General features: G+C 47.5%; 1 long non-coding RNA gene across 2 annotated transcripts in view; it reads left to right on the top strand.

Moving 5' to 3' along the window:
- The window catches only part of LOC102030507, a 71,395-nt gene that overhangs the window by 30,378 nt on the left and 34,842 nt on the right, over positions 1-6,175 (top strand). Inside the window, exon 1 of one of the 2 annotated variants that reach the window (XR_259959.2) lies at positions 3,038-3,146. The exons of the other annotated variant lie outside the window; for it this stretch is intronic. This is a non-coding gene — a long non-coding RNA (uncharacterized LOC102030507). Of the gene's footprint in view, positions 1-3,037; positions 3,147-6,175 lie in introns of those variants that run through there. 2 annotated transcript variants of the gene reach the window in all.

The following is a 6,175-nucleotide window of genomic DNA, read 5'->3' on the forward strand; positions in this document are numbered from 1 at the left end:
AGTTCAGCTGCCAATAAGCTAGCCAAAAGAAAGCCCTCTGTTGGAGGTCCATCACCCAACGCGTGAGAGTGGGTCCTGTGCCACTCCACTCTTGGGATGGGCTGTTCACATCCATCCCCAGACCTCTGTCCATCTCCTGATTCCTCACAGGCGGGCAGAGCAGCATGCGACACTGTTGTTTGTCAATCAGGGAATACTGGCTGTTGCTCCCTTCCAGAAATGTGACCAAAACCCACAGGGGCTTCTGCTTCCCCTGTTTCTGCCATAGAACCCAGCCAAATCCATCCTCATCAACACTGATGACTCAGATAAACGGCAGGTTAGGGTCAAGGGCTCGTGGGGCTTGCACCTGTGTGATAGCCCTCTTGGAGTCTCGAGAAACAGCTTCTGCTGCATCTGTGCAGCCCATGCTGTGCCCCTTTGGCTCAGCTGGTAGAAAGGACACAGCAGGGAACCTAGGTGAAGCCCATCTGCCAAAATCTAGCATGTACACTTGTAACTGGCATACTGTCATGGGTCTGGCCTTACCTGACCATACAACAGCCAAGAATTTCACAGACAAGCCAGGTCCCTGGACCTTTGCTTTTTTCTCGGCTCACCCCCATGTCAGCAAACCTTCTTTCAGGCTGGGCAGGGCAGCTTGAAATCAGCAAAACAATCAGGTGAACAAACTAGCATCAATAGGAAACAGTGGCACACAGTGTGGCTTGGCCAAGAGGGACAGTCTTGGGCCATCAGAGCATGACACAAACTTGGGCTGTTCAAAGAGCCTTGTGGAAACATCAGAAAGTTCCACTGCCTGCCCTTCTGGGTGAAGGCGGATTGGTCCTGACCACCAGCAACTTGGTGAGAAGTTACAGTCATTCGCCACGACCGGTCTTTATTCTGCAGGGGCCATACTGAAGGCCTCTTCCTAGGCAGTATCACCTGCACTTTTTCCAGCTTCAAGACAGTCTGTCCCATTGCCTCACGACCTTCAGGCAGCTGACACTGTTTTGCATACACAAGGCATGAGGCCTGTGGGAGAGTCAGTGTTGCATGGTGTGCACCGTCAGGTTACAGATTTTATCAAGCAAATTCACAACAGGCATTTTTCCTGCATGGTGTCGAGCCCAGCAGCAGTGAGTGTGTCCACCCTCAGTATGTGTTCAACCACCAGGGATACATAAACATCATGCAGGCATGGGGCCAGGCACAGGATACCCAAAGTCACCTGGGCCTTGCAGACCATGATGCAGGGAGCTCGATAGCATTCTGTGTGCACATTAGGTCCTGTAAATTGGTCTGAGTGGCTGTATATGCTCGTTGACTTGGCTCTGATGTCCATCGACACTACTGCATGCTGCACATTTGTGGGGGACCTTTACCTCCTCCATTTCACAGGTGGCCTCCACTCTCCTGGAAACCCGAAGACCTGGGTATCTCCGTTTGCCTCCAAGGGAAAAGGAGTGCAAGGAGTAAAAGGAGGCCACTGGCACTCTTTTCTGCTGCATGGGAAGTCCTTTGGCCTTTCGGCCCTGGCCCATCAGCCTGTGTTGCTATTGAATGAATACCTGGCTCTATGGAGTCAGCAACACATGAAAAGGCTGCCTGTCGAACTTGTCCGCAGTTAGGCCAGCAGCCAGCAGGTCCATACAGATGTGGCAATGACCAACCTTGAGTGGTCCCAGAGACTGTCTTTGGGGGGACAGACCTGCTCACCGGGGGTCCCCCTTCTTTCTCTCCTTTGCCAGTACTGCTTTCACAGATGTCTCCCCACTTTGGTGTTTTACTTTCCCATGTCCTAGCCTGGCCAGAGCACCCACAGCATCATGGACTGGGTGATAGGTAGAGAGAGCTAGAAGGACTGCCTCTGACCTAAACATGCCAGCAGGGCTACTTGTCAGGGTTATGTTCTTCATGCGTGCCATCAGCAGTTCCTCATGTGGGTTATGGTACTGCAGTGGAAACGTCACCTGCCACATGCCCATTTCATGTAGCACAGTTTTTAAGTCTTAAGTCACTTACTGACTTGCTCTAGTCACTAAGGTTTTAAGTCACTTACTGACTTGCTCCAGCAGGTCACTTGGATTCTCCCAAGGTCTACAAGCCTCTTCCATCAACCAATTTATCACAGTCTGATTAATTACCTCTGGCTTGGCCTCTGCAAACTGCAGATCCCATCTCATCTAGGGGGTTCTGGCATTGTGAGCTCTTTGGGACACTCTGTGAGCTTCACTATGTATTATCAGCTTCATGGTCCCACAACCAGAACAGCCACATGGACACTTTCACCCGCCTTCTGCTTTACTTGTTTGAGAGCTCCCACAGGCCCATGGTTGTACAGGTCGTGTACATTGTGTGCCAGGTAGGTGTAGGCAACCCACCCAGTTCTCCACCCTGTGCTAGGGGTTCCTCCTCCTGCACTTCTTGAAGAATAGCGGGCCTAGTGCGCCAAACCACAGGATTTTCCCAGGGCTTTTCTCCCACACCAGGACTTCTGCTTTTGGAGATGTTTCCCCCAGAAATATCTGTCACACCCCAAAACAAGAGCTGCACAGCAGCCAACATTTGCTCCAGGTCCTCTTCTACCTGCCTCAGCTGGTCTTCTTGCCAGACAAGGCCTTCCACCTCTTGATTTACACTGCGGAAAGGGGTGCACAACAGCCGAGCCATCTGCCTTGCGATTTCATGGTGTGGGATAAGAATTTACCTATCCCTTCCAAGTCTTATTACACCTCCTCAGGCTTCAAACAGACTGTTTGCCAGTAATCCTGGACTTTACAAGCTGCAAACAAGGTGGTTACAGGTAGCCATGACCAGGGCCCCCTTTCTGGAATCAGCACCTGAAGGCAAGAGGGAGCCCAGAAAATGGCTAATAAGTGGGGAACACTTACTAGCCGTTCCCTGGACTCTCTCTTGCTTTCAGGTGCTAATTCCACAACATCCATCGACCATTCACATCAATATCCTGCCAACTACACCAGATGTCAGCCCACTCTGGGGGCCCAGTGGAGATTTTCAAGAGTTAGGTCACGAGGATAAGGAATGCGCAGGTGCAAGACATCAGCAACAGCAGCAGGCAGCATGGAAGAGGGCAGAGCATAAGAGTGTAAGAGCACAAGAGCAAGAGCCACCTACATCTTTATTGCAGAATTCTTATACAGGTGAGTATCTCATATTTACATTCTTGCAGAGTGTCTTAACCAAATCATGCGTGTTTATCTGTGCTAAGTCATGGTCACATAACTGTATCCCACTGGGTGTCTGCACTAGACAAGCGGGGTCATGTTCTCAGGTGTCCTCACATATCTCTGAGCTTCAAAGCAGTCTGCGTGGTTCCCCACATGACCCTTACCTTGGATTTCAGTACCCAGCTCCAGTACCTGGAACCTGCTAGCAAATATATGTCATCCTACAGGCACAGACTTTCTAGCTTCAAGCATTAAACTTCGGACCTTCCCAGTGCAGATCGTGATACAGACTTGTATGGGACATTGTCATGGGCTCTAGGCCTCCAATTGGACTCCTGAAGGACATTCTCATGTTGTCTAGGTCTTTCTCTGGACACATGAAAGACATTGCCGTGGCATCCAGGACCGCATCAGGACACTTTGAGTCTCTAGGACATGGACAGATCTCTTACACTGCTTCACGTTGGACCTTTTAGGTGAATACTGTACGATCCTCCTGTAAATCATATGTCCTAATTCAATTTCTTCCCTTGCAAAGCCTGCCTATGACAGCATGTCTATTTCAGACTCAAAGACAGTCTCGGTTCATACTTCAGGGAAGTGTGTCGAAAGGGGCCCAAAAACTCTCCAACTGTGTAACACCTTTCCTGAACTGGGGTCCTAAAACTGCATTCTAAGGAGTAGGGAGTGTGCAGGAGAAGAGAAAGGCAATGATATTTCTTGCCTCCAGAACTCTTCCATACATATGTGGAAAAGTCTCTTGTCTACTGAGGACGTTCTGCAACGAAGACCTCAGCATGAATAAGCAAGGTGACCCTCTGGTTGTACACTCCCTGAATTTTGCACATATGACCGAAACATACCTGCCTGCAGATCCACCTGGCAAGCACTGCACTCGGTGCCATGTGGATACATTCAGGATATCAGTGGCCTGAGAGCAGACCTAGGAAGAAGGCACCCAGCTGGAAACAGGCCCCACTGCCCTGCTACATTTAGCCCTAAGGAAGCAGGAGGGCCCCCTGGAATGCACTCCGTTCCCTGAAATAGCCTCTTGTATGATTTTGTGCGGAGCTCGGGAAGATCCTCTGCACCATACATTGTCTCCTCCTCACCATATGCCACAGCTTCCCACACAGCCTAGTGATGCCCAGAGAGCAAGGGCAGGAATGCGCCACGAAGCACACCTATAGCCAAACTCTGCAGATGCGGGGGACATACAGGTGCTGTTTCACAGCCTTAGGCACTCATGATAAAGGAACATGGGAAGAAACCAGGCGCCTAAAACACAAAGCTGGGATAAAACAGAAGGGATTTGTGAATTCCTGGGAACATTTATGGATTTCAGGGTGCACAGAGCTGATAAGGTGGCGAACAACTGTTGCTTCCAATACTTTTTCAAAGTTCCCGTGAAATTCCACACTCACTCTACTCCTCTAAGTTTTAGTTCAGTTTTAATTTTATTATAATATTCAAAATTAAGAAACAATTCCCATTCAAATTACCAGAGCAGTTATCTAACTGTAAATATACTGAAGGAAGATGCAAAGGAATACAAATGACCTGCAAAGAGGAATATGAAACCTCAACTAAAAGCTGATTTAAAAGGTCTTAAGCAAGAACCTACAAAGATATTTGTACAATAGTGGTTCTACAGCATTGTACCCAACAGCCACAGCTATTCACAAGAGCCAAAAGTGGGCGGAGGTCAGTATCCACCAGGAAGTGAGAGGATCAAGAAAATGCGGCATTTACCTAGAAAGCAGAAGGATTTCTCCTTCAAAGGCCAGGAAATCCTGACACAATGAACTTTGGCACATTATACTAAGTAAAACCAATCAGACACAAAACCCCAAAGGTATCACTGAACCTGTGGAGGAGGTGAACAAGAGTGAAATGAAAAAACTGCTAAAACTCAATAGTGGACACCAGCAGCCAGGACACAAAAACTAGGGAGTCACGGTTTAATTCACAAAGCTGTGTTTTGGCATAATTAAAAACTTTTGAAGGTGGATGCTGACAGTAATATACTCCCATATCATTAAAGCCAGTAAAGTATGCAGTTAAAACAATAAGTTTTATTTTACAGATAGTTACCCCAATAAATACACTTGAGAGTTAATGAAATAGGTGGCACGGTATCATGACAGCTATCTTTCCCTTGTGAAATTTTACATTTTGTATTAGAAATAATACTTGTATAATAGATTTGGTCTTGATTGGTTTGTCTGAAGTTAAGACTCCTCATTCACGGTTGCCTTTTCATGGTAATGTTCTGCCAACTGAATTCTTAAACATTCTGAAACTCTTTGCTTTGGATACATCTCTTTTGACACAAGTCTGACTTTAATCTTTTCTAAGGATTTTACCTCGTTGCTTCACAGATATATGTAGAATAACATTTTGTGTTTCTCCTTGGAAATACTAGGGGTTGAGCCCAGGCTCTGCTAGTCAGCCGCATCTCCAGCCAGCAATGAGAAGTTTACTACACCTCAGTAAAGAGATAAAACGCACCCAAGGGAGAAGGGACAGCCAGATTCAAGGAGTCAAAACTCAAGTTCCGACATGAGCAGTGGGTACTGCGGCCTGACAGGTGGAGCGAGGGAGGCCTGAAGGACTGCGAGCCCGGCAGAGGCTCACAGGGCATGGAAAGGTTCAGTGTGTGTGTGTGTGTGTGTGTTTGTGTGTGTGAGTATGTGTGAGTGTTTGTGAGTGTGTATGCATAGTCTCGCTTTCTCTATAACACAGCAGGAATTAAATCATGGGGCCATACTGTAATGGCCTAATCTAAGCTGACCACCTCCCTGAGGATCCAGCACTATGTAAAATATTTAGATTCAGTATGGACACTCTTAATAACCTTATCATAATTCTTTTTATGATTAGATTTTTTTTTTTTTTTTTTTTTTTGTCTTTTTGAGACAGGGTCTCGCTATGCAGTTCAGGCTGTCCTTGCGCTCACTTTGTAAATCAGGCTGGTCTCGAACTTGCGACGATCCTCCTGC

This window comes from Chinchilla lanigera, unplaced genomic scaffold (assembly GCF_000276665.1).
Source record: "Chinchilla lanigera isolate Chin_1 unplaced genomic scaffold, ChiLan1.0 scaffold00011, whole genome shotgun sequence".
NCBI classification, from domain to species: domain Eukaryota; kingdom Metazoa; phylum Chordata; class Mammalia; order Rodentia; family Chinchillidae; genus Chinchilla; species Chinchilla lanigera.